Genomic DNA, 16,502 nt, shown 5'->3' with positions numbered 1-16,502 from the left:
GGAGATGAGAGGGTGATGGGTAGAGAAAGTCGAAGTTGGGTAAAACACTGCCCTCCTGGTTCTACCTCCATGTGGCATTTCCTTCACAAAACAAGGTGGAGGGGCACCTGGGTGGCTCAGTCAGTTAAGCATCTGCCTTCTGCTCAGGTCATGATCCCAGGATCCCGGGATCGAGCCCCATGTCGGACTCCCCACTCAGTGGGGAGTCTCCTTCTCCCTCTGCCTCTCCCTCTGCCCTGCTTGTGCTCTCTCTCAGATAAAAAACTAAAATCTTAAAAAAAAAAAAAAAAAAAAAAAAACAGAAAAAATAGGGTGGAGCGGGAATTCCTGGGATTATAGTACCCAGGCCCATTAGGAGGGCAGCGAATGGGCCCCCATCTCTACGTGAGGAGGCACGGAGGGCTCCCATAGGCAGTGGTCAGGGCTGCTTGAAATTGCGTTCCCTGCAGGAGGTTAAAGGCAACTGTTCAGTGTAGAGGCCACATTTAGACCACAGGCTTGAGCAGTGGAAACTCGATCAAGGCAGAAGGGCTCAAATTGGCCCCAATACCCTTGCTGAACACAGATGGGCCCATCAGGTGACCCACCCCAAAATATCCAGAGGCCCTAACTAACCAATAATTACCACCAGGCACAGTCACCAAAAAAAAAAAGAAAAATTCCATGCATTACTGTACGTTCTTACCTTCCCTCTTTGTATTTTTAAGAGTTTATTTATTTGAGAGAGAGAGAGAGCATGAGGCGGATAGGGGAGAGGGAGAAGCAGGCTCCTCACTGAGCAGGGAGCCTGATTCAGGGCTCCATCCCAGGACCAGGATCCAGGGATCATGACCTGAGCTGAAGGCAGATGCCCAGCTGACTGAGCCACCCAGGCGCCCCTCACCTTCCTTCTTTAAAAACAGCCTCACCCACTGCCTGGCTGCCAACAGCCTCTCCTCTGCTGTCCTGCTGCTGCTCCCTTCCAGTGGATTCAGCAAACTTCTATCGCCTTTATTCTGCCTCAGGTGAATCCTTTCACGGCCGGAGCCAACGGCTTCAACCTGATAGTTGCCCCACATCTGTGGGCCCCCATCTGATTGGACAGACACCACATTACGTAATGTTGAAAAATAGCTGAGAGACGATGTGCCATTTAGTAAGGGTGGGGTCACCTTTGCCGGTGTATTAGGGTCACTTCCCCTAATAATTTTTGCCTCAAATAAAAATGAGGGAGCAGTCAAGCTCTTTGGGGATAAGATCCAAGTAGGGACAGTGATCAGGCTTCAGGCAGCAAAACCGGTCATCAGGAGATCGGTGTATGACTTTGCCTGGAAGGGCTCTCTCTTTTCTTGAATAAACAGATCATGGTCCTCTTAGAAAAGGGCTTTGCCACGTTCGTACTGATCGGCTTCCAGAAAAGAACAGGGCAGTGAGGGAAACAGGAGGGGCAGGCAGATGGGGACTAGCTGAGGCGCTCCCTTCACTCAGGAGCCATCTTGTTTATCGATTTTCAATGCTGATGATATCTATGGTTGCCTGATACTTCTCCTTGTTGGTTCCCCTCAATATTCTTTTCTCCTTCTTTTATACTTTCCCATCAACACCTTCCTCCATATGACTTCCTGGAACACCCTCCACTTCCTTATTTCATTTGAAAAAATGTATTATATTGTCAAATAAATCACTGTTCAACTGGTGTACTTGAGAATAGCAGAAAAAGCCTTTTTGTCTCTGGACAGAAGACACTTAGAAAAATCTCACCCCATTATCCTCCAGGTAATGGAAGAAAATTACAAATGACAGTGAAAAAAGAAATGATTCATTTAGAAGACACAGTGATAGTATAACAGTATTTTCTTAAGGTATTAATTAATGAACCTGTAATTGCTGAATTTAAATCACGTAAGATGGAAGATACTAAATCATTTTTTTGAAAAGAAGCTTTGCACATATTTCATTTTCCCCAAATAGCCACCTCTTTGATTCCTTTAAGTGTTGTAGAAAAACCCTGCCATTTACAAAATGCTTTTTGCTCATATTTTCTCATTTTGGTGAATTTGCGTTAAGGCACAACGGGCATTCCCCCTCATTTTCTGAACGCAGATGCCCAGACAGGTTAGGTGACTTGTTCAAGGTCACCCAGCTCCCTGCTGCTCAGGGTGGCTCACTGCTAGTTCTCTGGGTGTTCCCAACTCTGTGCTGCCTTCTGTTGTTTAAAACAAAACAGAAAACAACGTATTACTCTTGGCACTATCTTGGCTAGGTTATACTTGGCTTAGCTTTGCACCTAGGCACCCTTTGAAATGTGATTCTGAGCTGGGAAAAGAGCTATTTTAATACCCCCGGGTGAGGCTTAGTTGAATTTTTCCTAGTATGTGCCTATGACTAAGAGAACACAATGTCTCAAGTGGTTGTTTCTTCGGCCCTCTGGTAACATTTGTTTTGCTAAAATCATGAAGTGACAATTAATTTCCCTTCTAAATACACTGGAAATGTCTAGTAACCATTTCGGAAATGTAGGTGGGTTACAAATTATTTTTAAAGGATGATACATAAAGGAGAACTTCCCATAGTTTCAAGTTAGAGGCAGCTGATACTCCTCAATAGAAAATACTGAAAAAACAAAAACATCTTCAATAGAAAATACCAGAAAAGCAAAAAATCTCCTTACTTATGTCTTGGGGGTGGAACTGCCTCACCACCGTTAATACGTACCCGGAAATTCCAAAATGCAGGAGGGCACTCATCCGAAAGAGCAAAGAGCGCTCTAATCCTCAGGAAATGCACCTTAAAACACTCCCCCCACCCCCACAACACTTGCTGATGTAACATCACAAAGACATTTGTGTAGGTAATGTTACGGGATTAGTTTCCTCAGAGACATTTCCTGGCTCCAAATAGCTTTAAAGGATTTTAAAACAGCAGAAAAGTTGGTGATCAATTATGACAGGTCGGTGTAACCCGCTGACACTGTGCTTAGTAACCGAGGTAAGGTTTGACCAGGTTATTTTCAGGATACCCAAAGGACAGACTCCTGTGCAATGGCGCGAAATAAATGGAGTTTCCAGCAAACAAAGGTGAGAATTTTGTCAGGGTTCAAGTTCATCCTGGGCTCAGGAATTCTCACCTCCTCAGTGTCGCTGGGCACTGACATCACAGGCCTATTTTCTATATTGAGAATTTGGGTCTCGCTTTCTTTTTGCAGTTTTTAAGAAAAGAGAACGAAATAATAACCTGTTATGTGCCCACTATTATGCGGCAGCTGTAAAGAAAGCCGAGGGGATGACTCATTGTCCCTTGAACACATCATGCACATTCCAGCCCCCGCACCTTTGCTCACGTCCTTCTCACAGTGCCCTTGCCCCTCCTGGCCTGCCAGGGAGGCTATGTGCCTGAAAGCCTCATCTCTGGCCTGACCACTTGTCTGCCGTGCCCAGGTAGGTCGGTGCCGTCTGCCTCCTCCGAGCTCTTGCAGCCCTCGCTGTCTGCATGACATAAACGCAGCATATCTTCTCTGATGGGATGGTTCACTTTTATTTCCTATCTCTGGAAATAAGCTGTACATTTCAACAGCGAGGTGTACTTTTCCTTCCTTTCCTTTCTTTTCTTGAAGATACATTTCCCTGAGAGCATGCCTCATACCAAATACATACTCAAAGTAGTCTTTCGGTTGGTTCGTGAGTCCTGATCTCTGGGTGCTTGGAGAAAGACAGTATGTGCGTTTGGGCAGCAAGGCTGCTGTTGCTCACCATTGCCTGGTGTAAGGGCTCTGCTGGACTGTGGCTTCAGGTTGTTACAGTTTCTCAAGAGCAGGGAGGCTTGGGAGGGTGGGCACAGTGTTTACGTGAGAGCTCCATTTGAAGGTGTGTTGTCTCTCTTCTCTGTGGCTGTTATCCCAACCAGGGGCAAGGATGTCACTAAGAAGTATGAAGATTCAGGGGGCTGAGTGTCCTGGCTTAATGGAGGACAAGCTCAGCTCCAAGAAGGCCCAGGAGATAAGAAGAAGAAAATAGAGATTCAGCTTAGAGAGCTCTCCTTCTCTCCCACAGCCACAGGGGAAGAAAGCTGAGAGATTCTGTGTAAGAGTTAAAGATTCTCTTGTTGCCTTTTCTGTGGGGCTGGATTCACTTGCTTCAAGAAGGAAGTGGGGCAAATGGATCCTTGTTCCTGGTGTTAAATGAGGCTTTTCTGGAGAAGAGCTGACAAAGCAGAGAAATTGGGAGGAGGGGAGCCGAGACAGCAGAAAGTTATCTGGGAGAGCCAGGGAGGGGGAACAGCTCAGTGGCAAGGAGATCAGAGTGGATATGAACATTATCTCAGAGGAGGGAGCATTGCGTGTGAGAGAGAGCTCTTGGCGGAAAGGATTCCATTGCATGGAAGCAAATGTTAGGGAAATTCTTACCTGACTCAACAGAAAGCTTTGCTGAGTTAAGGGGTGAGTAATAGATTTGAATTCTGATGACCTTAGGATATGTGATCAAACAGGCTATGCCAGGAGGTTAAGCAGATGCAGCAATGCAGAGCGTGGGCTTGGAGTAGACGGGGCTGTGTGCGAATCTCAGCCCCCTTGTGTCCCTGGACAAGTTATCATATCTGAGTCTCAGTTTTTTCATCTGTAAAATAAGTATGTCTGCCGCAGCCTGGTTGAGAGGATTCAATGAGATAATATAAGCAGTCAGTGAAGTCCCTGGCATTTAATAAATGGCAGTTCCATCTATTTAAGGGATGGAACAGAAAGCTGGGGTATTTCTTAATCCTTTTTAAAGCAACTCCGGCTTTGGGGCATCCTGAGTGTGCCGAGGAGGGACGCAGAGAAATTCCTCATGGGGGGAATGGCCGAGGCCATTCTAGACACAATGATGTCTAATGTGCCATCTGAAATGATTTCCTGCCCCAGGCTCTAATAGCTCTGTCTGGCCTCATTAGCCACCACGTCTTCCGAAAACTCTGTTACGTGCAACAGCTTTGTGTCAGTGGTGTCCAGCAACAGAAAGGGAACAGTCTTGTCTGTACTGTGGCTGCCTCCAGTGGCAAGGCAGAGAGCAGGCGGCAAGGACTGAGCCCGAAGCGGGGTTTCAGAGCGCGAGGTGGTGGGTGCTTGAAGGAGCACAGTCATTCCACACTGGACAACAAGGGCAAGAGCGGCCTCCGAAGGAAAGCGGACTTAGTAACATCCAGGTTACACGAACATATGCATAACTGTCCCTAGAAGAATTCGGGAAATATCTCTGGCTATTGAACTAACCAAACCAGAGCCGAGAGTTGACAGGAAGGCTTTCTTGGGCCCTCTGCCCAGCGGCTGTTTATCACTTCCTGATAAGTCAGGTCAAGCTGACTCACCTGGAGTAGCTCTAGCACATTCTAATTAATCTGTACCCGCTGAGTTTACAAAGCCAGCATCTCTGAGTGGCAGTTGTGACTCCAGGCACTCATTCTTCTCCTCTGTGTGACAGGAAGGTTTCCCCAGGTCACTGGCCTCAGGGATAGACAGGATGCAAAGGAAGGTTTCCCCAGGTCACTGGCCTCAGGGATAGACAGGATGCAAATTAGGAGTAGCGCAAGGATTTGGTTCCAAAGGGGACAGATTTCCGGGCTGGCTCACAACTGCCGTCAGGTTGTGTCCCTGGCTGCAGGGATGCTCCCTGACTGGCCGCTCCAGCACCCACCTGTGAAATAATTCGTGGAACCCCTCAGATAATGCACCAGCCATCGAAGGCCACAAGCCTCGCCGCTGGTTGGCCTCTAGGGCAGTGCCCTTAGCGTCCTTTGCCTCGGGCAGGGAGCGGCGCTTCCTCTTATATTCAGGCAGAAGCAGGGCTCCTGCTATTCTTAGGCTCTTACTCCTCACAGCACCCTTGAGCCTCCCCACATTGCCCGTGACGTCTTCTTGACAGTAAGCAGCCCTGGCGAGGGCAAGAGCTGAACTGCTGTCATTCATCATTTCCTATCTCTTTAAATAAACCCTGTGCGCCCACACAAGCGGCTTGAAGGCCCTTTGCAAGCCTCTAAGTTTCCAGAATTTCTCCAGACCATCCAGCCCCCAATTTGCTCCCTTTGCTACTCATTTGTTATTCTTGGCTTTCCTATCAGTGGCCACACCCTTTCTACCGGCTCCTCGGCCCCAGTCTGGGGCTACACCCGAGCTCCTGTCCACCTTGGCTCTGACTGTGCCCGCCTTGGACAGAAGCCCAGCATTCCCCTCCCTCAAACACCTACAGCTTCACGAAAGCCTTTAAAACTCCAAGCCATGGAAAAATACCTAAACTATAATGCTAACATTATAAACCATAAAATAAATATAAACTCTAACAAATTAGAGGACTACTAAAAAGATTTTTTTGAACTGCGATATGCTCCTCCTGCCCAAATATTTTGGAGGCCCAATTTGCTGGTTCGCTTAGTCTGCCTGATGGTGAAGTGCACCTGCCCCCTGGCCTTCCCCCCCGCCAACCCCGCTCCCACCCCACAGCTGGTGGGCTTACCCCATACCTTGCCTCTAGCTCCCTCCCGCCATAAAGTGGCTTCTTCTCCCCCCCTCCCCATCCGTCCCAGTGTGTGTATGTGTTTTGTCTCTTTAATTCATTCTCACAGAACGGATTGCTACTTACTGGTTTTTCAACAAAGATGACTGAAATGCCAGGAGATGAACCCTCACTAGAGGTATGTGTCAACTCTAGGTGACAGTCACTCCCTCCTGCAGCCAAGCCCAGACGGGACGACAGGGATAGGGAGAACAGTGTAAGCAACAGGCTGCGGGCATTGTTCCGACCCCAAGCAAATTTACATGGGTCACCAAAACATCCGTCATGTTTCACTGCAAGTGTTTTTTCCTGCCAGTAGAGATGGTTATGCATAATTTATTATCTAATTGACTTGACCAAAAGGCCATGAGGGAAGTAACAAGCACATCCGGAAGGCACCCCCCCTTCCCTCCCATCCTGCCGTGTTCGTTCTCTCCCTCTTTCCTTCTTTTTTAATTTTTTATCAAAAGTGCATTTAAAACGGGTTTGCTCTTTGTAACTCAAAATCTTTATCTCATGACCTCGTTCATCATGGCGCACCCCTTCCTAAGCTCCTTCTTAGACCTTGTTTGAATTGAGTGGAACTCATGGGCCATATATGGCTCTGCCTCTATTTACTTCGATTGCAAGGACTTTTGTCAGAAAAGTATCATTAGCAAGGAGGAAGCCTCTTTGCCAGGGAAGCTGGAATGGTGTCTGCTCACCTAGGCAGTGCGGCCCTTCCTAGAACCTTCACCTGGCCTTTCAAAATACTGTGTGTACGAGTTTTTTGTATTTCTGGCCTCCCCCCTGTTTTCCTCCCAGGTCTCCATGACCCATATGCTTTCCCCTGAATTTACTCATTTGTTTCACTCATTTTACTTCTCTTCACCTTGATACTTTCAGAGCAGTCTCTTCAGAATGTTCTGCTTGCTCCTCGCCGTCTCCTCCACAGTAGACATAGGTGCTCCAGAAGACGGGGGGAGCCAGCCGATCTAATATGTTGGAGATGATTTCAAGATTTTACCCAAGAAGAGGTATTGAGGAAGGTCTCAAGATGGGTGCAGACCGAATAGAAGAAACAAAGCACGTGGGCATGGGGTGGGGGTATTCGTTTCCTGCGGCTACTGTAACGCAGCACCAGAAACGGGGGGACTTAAAACAACAGAAATTGATTGCCTTGGTTCTGGAGGCTGCACGTCCAGAGTCAGGTGAGTAGGGTCCTGCTCTCTCTGAAAACTGTACGGGAGAATCTTCCTTGCCTCTTCCAGCTTGTGCCGGTTTGCAGGCAGTATGCAGCATTCCCTGGCTAGACGTCCCATCTCCCCAGTTCTCTGCCTTCCTTCCTTGTCACACCATATTCTGTCTGTCTCCACGTCCACGTGGCCATCTTACAAGGACATCAGTCATATTGGAGTAAGGGGCCAGCCCTACTCCAGTCTGACCTCCTCTTAACCAAGGACAGGTGCCATGACCCTAATTCCAAATCAGGTCACATTCTGAGATACTGGGGGCTAGGACCTTGACATATCTTTTGGGGGGGGGAGTAATTCAACAACAGCAGGACCATTCGGAGGAAAGTTGGTGGCTCAGTTTGGCTGAGAAGTTGACTATGATTAGGGAGTAATGGACAATGAAAACAATCTAGCAACTAAAATAATTGGAGAGCAAACTAGGGGCTTGTTAGCTTAGTTTAACACAGAGAAGTTCTCTCTATCTCTCATTCCAGTACAGCACCTTACAATTTTTGCCACTGGTCAAAAGAATCATAGAGAACTACTGTGCAGGTAAGCCAATAATGTCTTCTCTGTTGGTCACTCCTTTGTTTATTAATCCAATAGTATTTATTGGGCACCATGTGCCACCAGCAATGCCTGGCAATGGCGATTCAGTGGCCAACGAGACAAACCTAACTTCTGCTCTTCTGGAAAAACAACTCAAAGTGTGATCTTACTAGTCTTCACCTATGACCTTTTTCATCAACATGTAACCGTGTTTAAAAGGAATTCCAAGGTAGAGAAATTAAAAACGGGCAGGTGGCAAAATTCAGAACAAAACAGGAAATCACTTAAAAAGCAGAAAATGAGTAAACATAGCCGAGATAGGTAGCAAGCATGTGCAAAGCTCTTTCTATGTCAAGGCAATGCCCTTAACATACTATAAGGTATCAGATAACTGATTCCGCCAAACTGCTAAGGCATGCTTGTCATTCCCACACTGAAAACAGAAAACCTTCAACCGACCCTCCTGGAAGGTGACGGTATAACACACTGCCCAATACTCAGCCAACTACTGAAGTTTAAGGGGCACAGTGGGAAATGTACAGCTATTTCTTCTATGCATTAGGGATAATTGGGCCATGCCCTGACAAGCACAATGAGCTGGAAGCAAGCCTTCAGTTCTAATCTGGCAGCACACTTGTTGATAAATTGCAAAATGTCTCCTGGTTTCCATGGAAAAAAGGAAGATACTGCAGACATGTGATTCAGTGCAATTATGTTCACTACAGTTAATATTTTCCATAACCACAGATGGTCTCTGGATTGGGCAATATTTGCAGAAATTAAATTCTAATACTATAAAATATGACATAGAATGAACTTTCAAAGGTATAATGTGCATGAGGCAGCACATCTCTTATCATTCAGCAGGTGACCCTACCCTGGCAGGGAGTTTTTCATTAAATAATACGTTTTCACAAAAAGTAGGGAAGAAGAAAGGGAAAAAAAAAAAGAGTAAGATAGTGAATGTCATTTGGGATGTTCACGAATAGTCTGGCGTTCATCGCTTTCCAAGAACATAGTAGGATGGCACTTCTCTGGCCCCTTTGAAGGTAGGTTATGACCATGTAACTTACTTTGGCTGATGAAATGTCACTCCTTGTCACTTGTCGCTTCTGAGTGAAACCTTTCAGAACTAGTGCACAATTTGTGACATTCTCCTTCATTGCTGCTTTAAAGATTGTGGAGGCCGGTGTCAAGATGGGTCCTGTCAGGCTGGATCTCTGATGACTCTGCTGTGCAGAGAAGCAGAATGTGGGAGGAATCACAGATTTATGGGATTAAGTCAGAGAAGCTTAGGGGTTTTGTTACTGCCGTATAACCTATCCTGTTCTGATTGATATCAGCAGTAAATTCTTCATGTCCACTCCTGCTAACCGACTAGCCAACACCTTTAGTGTTAATGGGGCCGAGTTCACAGGTGGGCGAATGGTGCCCCCTAAGGGGAATTCTTTTGGATGTGCGCCTGCCAGGGTAGATCTGTCAGGGAGGCCAAGATTGGGCTTCACATAGATTGTAAAGCCTCCAGTAGGAAACTACTAAGATACATTTATTTTAATTACTCAGTTGTAATAGATGCTTTGGATAACTATGGAATACTTCAATATGATATAGGTTAATGTTTATCCTAGCCAATAGTCAGCAGTGAAGTCCCAAGAATATTATGATGAACAAAGCAAAAAGGAAGGAAAAAGATGGAAAGCCATAGTCACCAGAATACCACGTAAATAGATTGTAGCCATTGACTTAATGGTAAATTTATCCATTTCTCTCTATTCTTAACTCCCTTCATTAAGCAAATCTAATCACCCGTCTTCAATTCAGAATTCCACTCTTGCACTTCTACAATGATTGTCATAGCTACCTAAAATTACTTCTGGGGCAAAGTGGGGTACAAACGGAAGAAAAGACGGTTTCTTTATCCTAGGGAAATGTGAGGTTTGCTTTACCATGGCTTTGAAGTGTCACCCCTAACTTTCCTTTTCCCTCCCTGCTTCCCAATCAATTCCCTTTACCCCAAACCATTCTCTTGCAAGTATGCTATGATGGCTTTCCTTGCATGGTTTCACTCACCTGCAAAGCCCTTCTTGATCTCTTTTTCCTATTCAAATCTGACCATACCTTAAGGCTCATCTCCCATCTCCAGGAAGCTCTGGAAACTCCTGATGTCCTTACTGACATTCCTCTTTTCTAAATTCCTATAGCAGTAACAGTCCTCAGTATATCATTTAGTGCTTATATAATGTCTCACCCCTCTTTTGTGTGCACCTGTCTTGTCCCGCAGTCACTGTGTGGGGCTGTGTACAACTCAAGACTTCTCTCTCTCTCATTTCTCCTTTCTCTGTCTTATGTCTCTTCATAAACAACACACCCTGCACCATGCACAGAAACACAAAATGAAACAGACCTTACTATTAAAAGCAAAAGAGCATGACAGCTTAATGTAACCAAAATAATTCAAATATTATCTTTACTTGTGATTGAAAACATGCCTTTGCAAAAGATTATGGTCTATGTAAGATGCCTATTACATGAAAGCTATTTTACTGTTCAGAAGTTAGAAAAGAACAAATTACATATTTAGGATAAAGTATCACAAATAGACTTCATTTTTACCTTCTTGATATTTTATATGAAATTGAGGTTCTTTGAATTATTTACAAAACATGTCAATTAAAAAGAAATTGCAGGAACCTTCTGCCGATGTGTTATGCTTTTCGTTATACTAAGCACAAATGTAGGCTCAATGCCTTCGATGCTTCTATATACCCATACATTCACAGAATCTGAAATGGTACCTAGCATGTGATCAAATGCCAATAAATTCTTGCTGATTGTTCACCTTCACTATAAAGTGCTCTGATTTTTTTGACCAAACCTTCTGGACCTGAGCTCTGGCTTTCATATGCTAATATACATATAATACATATATGTATAGGTTTTTTTTTTAAGATTTTATTTACTTATTTGAGAGAGAGAGAGGGAGCACGAGCTTGGGGGGGAGGAGGGAAGGGCAGAGGGAGAGGGAGAAACAGGATCCTCACTGAGCAGGGAGCCTGTCTCAGGGCTCAATCCCAGGACCCCAGGATCAAGACCTGGGCTGAAGGCAGACACTTAACCAACTGAGCCACCCAGGTGCTCGTGTATTTTAGTTTTAAGTAATTTGAGTGTATGTGTGTTTAAAGCCTTTTTGGAAAAACTGGGAAATTTTGAATACAAAAAACTACATGACAGTTGATATTTGTTAATTCTGTTAACTATGATAAAAGCATTATGGTTTCATACTAGAATTTTCTTATTTTTAGAAGATACATACTATAGTACTTAGGTTTTGAAGTACCATGATGTCTGTAACTTATTTTCAAATGGTTCATCAAAAAATTATAGATAGATAGATAGATAAAGCAAATATTGAAAACTGTTAACAATTGTTGAATCCGGGAGATAGAAAATTGGGTGATTATTTAATATTCTTTCAATTTTTCTGCACATTTGAAAATGTTAATAATAAACAATTAATTTAAAAAAACCTTGACATCATGAAAAAAAATCAGAAGTAGGACCATCAATATTCAGACCAATTATAATAGCCAGTGACATGTATGTGCATACATTGAGTGTGTGAAGGCATCTCTGTTAGTAAGGTTTACGGTGCTGTTATTTCTGAGCAATACTGATGCACTCTAATAAATAAATGTTATTTGCTTGACCCATTTGGGGGATCAGGAAGAGAGGTTTAATTCTACAGTCAAAATAATGGCCTAAAGGTATACATGGTCATTTGACATTTCAAGAGCTGGAAGTTAAAAACTTACAATCATGGAGTGTCTGGGTGGCTCAGACAGTTAAGCTTCTGACTCTCGATTTTGGGGCCATGAGGGCCATGACCTCAAGGTCATGCGTGGGTTCAATGCCAAGTCAGAGTGCAGAGTCTACTTGAGATTTTTCTCTTCCTCTCCTTTTCCCTCAGGCTCTTCCCCCACTCTCTCTCTCCCTCTCTCTCTCCAGTAAATAAATAAATCGTAAAAAAAAAACCAACCCTACTTGAATGTTATTCTCTATTTTTAAGGTAATATAAACAAAACTGTTTAACGTGATTGTGTCTACCTGACCAGATTTTCTTGATGATGAAAACCATTCCTGGTTTTTGATTACTAATGTCTGATCAACTCTTGTGAGCATAAATGCCACAAAATTCATCAAAGTCATGGTTTCTTCCAGGATGATGCCAGCCTGTGGACATTAAGATCAACAACAATGGGATATTTTGATGAATGCAAACTTAAAGAAAATGTAGCATATGAAAATTCTAATTTCGGTACATTTTCACTTCCTAAGTCTTTTAAACTTTAATAAATGTACGTCAAGATAGACATACTAAGGGGCTCCTGGGTGGCTCAGTCGTTAAGCATCTGCCTTCGGCTCAGGGCCTGATCCCAGGGTCCTGGGATCGAGCCCCTCCTCACGCTCCTCTGCTGGGAGCCTGCTTCTTCCTCTCCCACTCCCTCTGCTTGTGTTCCCTCTCTCGCTGGCTGTCTCTCTCTCTGTCAAATAAATAAATAAAATCTTCAAAAAAAAAGATATACAGACTATTTATCTTTTATTATGTATTTTAGAATGTCAATTTTTTTTAAAGGCGTTTGGTCTCTCTCTTTTATTTTTAAAATTTTTTACAGAGAGGGAGAGAGAGCATGAGGGAGGGGGCAGAGAGAGGGAGAGTGAGAATCTTAAACAGGCTCCATGCTCAGTACAGAACCCAACATGGGATTCAATCTCAAGACCTTGAGATCATGACCTAAGCCGAAATCAAGAATCTGATTTCTTAACTGACTGAGCCACCCAGGTACCTGAGAATGTCAATTTTAAATTTAAAGTTCCCCCAAATATTTGGAAGAACAGGGTGAGGTGCAAGAACTTTTTTTTCAGGAAAGGAAAATTCAACAAAAGCAAGAACAACAACCAACAACAATCAAGAGGGGGTAATGACGTAGATTCAGAGCTAAGTTTATCTTGCTCTACACTGTATAACCTCTATTTCTTATTGCGACATTCAGAATAGCAAGTGCACTTGTTAGAACATTTTTTTAACCAAGCCCATTTTAACAAAGACTTTTTCTCTTCACTCTCAGTTCTTGGGTTCTAAGTCTAAAGAAGAAACAAAATTAGGATTTGGCTTCAGTTAAAATAAAGGTATGATTACATAAACAATTGTTTCATTCCTTGTTGCAAGGTCCTTGTCTTTCCGAAACACGAAGACCCAAAGGACAAAGATAATCCAGCAAATTTGTCACACTAGCAGAAAACAAACCTGGCTTTATATTGCCATCATGTGGTCAGTATGTATATTACACTTCCACTCCACCGGTGCCCGGCAGCGTGATCACCGCCTAGAATCTTAACACCGCGCAGAGACTGGTTTAAGTGGTTCAAACCCACGGGCCTCATTTTTCTTTTCTTCCTCCCTCCGTTCCTTTCTTTTCTTTCTTTGTCTCTTTCTTCCTTTTTTTGAGATATATTTATTTATTTTATTTTAGAGAGGAGAAACAACTTAAGCAGATTCTGCAGTGAGCGTGGAACCCTACTTGGGCTCCATCCCATGACCCTGAAGTCAGGACCTGAGCCGCAACCAACAATCAGAGACTTAACCCACATGCCACCCAGGGTCCCCAGGCCTCATTTTTCATATAAAGAATTTACATTTTATGAGGGCACAATGTGTTAGTTATGTTTTTCTTTTCTGGACCCTCTGTACCCCAAAAAAGATTACAGAGATGGATAAGAAAACTTTCAGTTTCTTGGTTTCAAGTTCAGTGATATCTTCTATGAAGATTTTATTTTTAATGTGTCCACAAATAGTTCAAATTAGTTTCTGCCAACTGACTAATAGCTCCCTTTTCATTTAATGCATACTGAGCACCGTGTGTTTTAGTAGAAAAGCCCCAGACTGCAGCATCGTGTGTCAACCATACTTCAATAAAAATAAGTAGATAATACATACATATGCACATACATACGTACGTATTAGGAGACCTAACACGCAGGTCTCCTGGACACCCACCTGAATATATCAGGCCTCATGCAAGTCGTTCAACGTTTAAAAGTTTCTTTCTGAAAGATGACAGACCTCAGCTGAGGACTTCTATGGGGAGGATAGCCAGCTAAAATATCCTATCATTATTTTGCTTCAGTGTGAACCACAGGATTTAGTAGTTAATTTTACTGTGTTATTTAACGTTCTAGTTTTTCTCACGAGTCCTAATTTTGTTTCTCCAACTAAAATTTTAAATTATTTGATGGCAAGAATGATAGCAGACTCCCTGGCCTGTGCACTTTCTATTGTATTACATTACCTAAGAGGTTAAGAAGTCAGCATTTAATAATTCATTGTTGATTAATTTTCAGCAAGTTAAAATAACAATATAAAATTTTAAAACTTCTTCATGTTGACTAATAGATAATATGCAGCACCATCAATGTACTCGCTAATATATTATCATCAGCAACAACAACCGAAATGTTTCAAATGTGGGGCAGAAGTGAGCCATCACTACCCACTTACTCAAGTCCACTGATTTTTCTGTACTGCTCTGTGGTTCATGTTATCAAGCACAGTGGAATCTCTTCAGGACTGATAACTAAAAGTATACTAGACTTTTATTATTTAATCCTATTTTGCTTTATGGCATGTGATTTGCCCTTGTATTTGAATCCATGTAATGATAACAGCATTACACAAGATTCTACCATTAACTCAGTTTCTAAACCCACAAGCACATCCCCCAGAAATCTGTTACTTATATAGAGTTAAGCCCATCCATTATCATCAAACAGCCTAGTGTGGGGGTGGGAGGTGTCTCAAAATTAATCACTTTTTTTTTCTTAATTTTTATTAGGAAATATTTAACTTCTTGAGAACTTGAAGGTGTGTTTTTTTTTCATTAAATTTTATTCATTATACAGATTTCATAAAGACTCCAAAGTCGGGGCTCTGATTTCCCCATTGTGAGTCCGTTTTTTAAAAATTTGCATATAGTATAATTCTGCTAGTTATTGTATTTGAAGGTAGTCAAATGAACTTCAAGATTATGCAAATTAGATAATATCGTCTAATATCTCTCTCTACCTGCTTATCTGCCTATGTGCCAGCATCCCACTAATGTGCTTAAAGAGTTGGATTAAGGGCCATAGGTTGCCTAGAAGATTATGTCCTAGGTAAATACCACCAATTTGATTAGTGACATACAAATAAGCCACTGACCTATAAGAACTCAATTCTTTTAAATATTTGCCAAATAATGCAGTCTTTGTTAAGCAAGGTATTCCTCTCAGGAGTAGGTTAACATATGTTCCAATTTTTAGCTTGTGTTGGTGAGAGAAAAACAGCTAATTACACTTCTGCTGTTTGTTTATTGAACCTTACTTATTATCGAGGGAAAACAAGCAATATTGCTTGTTATATTTATAGCCCTATGCCTTTCTTTACTCACGCTGCATCCTCTGTCTGGCATGCCCTTTCCACATCACTTGTAATGTATTATTGCCCTTATTCATTTAGTATCCCAAGCCCTTAAAGAACAATGACTGGGTCTTTTATACAGTCACTCACTTATCTATTCAATAAGGATTTTGCTATGTGCCAGCTCTGGGGACTACAGCAGTGATAAACAGACAAAAATCCCTGTCTTCCTGGGACTTATACACAAATGATATAACAAACGAGTAAAACATATTGTTAGTTAGGTGCCAATAAATGCTAAAGAAGTGGGCTAGAGAGTGTTGGGAGGACGGAGTTGCAATTTTTAATAAGGTGGCCAAGGAAAGTTTGGCTAATGCAACGGTTGAGCGAAAACCTGAAGGAGGTGAGGGCAAACCGCATAGAAATCTAGAGATAGAGTGTTCCAGAAAGAGGGACTAGTAAGCACGAAGGCACTAAAATAGGAGGATGCTGGGTTATGCCTGGTTTGAAGAAGAGCTGCAAGGGGGTCCACGAGGCTGGAGTAGAGTAAGAGGAATGATAATCCTGTTTATTCATAGGGTTTAACACTGTGTCTGAAACATATTAGGACTTAATATTTTTGATGAATTAATGAAAATTTTGATGGTAATGTAAAAAGAGGCCAATATTTCACAAAACCTGAATTGTGGTAAATCCAGTTACCTTTTTAACAAAAATGTTTTCTTTGCTTGTCCTGACTTTAGTTTTGCCATTGAAACAGGTATGACTTTTATTAACTCAGGTTTT

Source organism: Ursus americanus, chromosome 2 (genome assembly GCF_024610735.1).
Source record: "Ursus americanus isolate L20-20 chromosome 2, mUrsAme1.1.p, whole genome shotgun sequence".
Taxonomy (NCBI): Eukaryota; Metazoa; Chordata; class Mammalia; order Carnivora; family Ursidae; genus Ursus; species Ursus americanus.
This window is presented reverse-complemented; position numbering follows the sequence as displayed.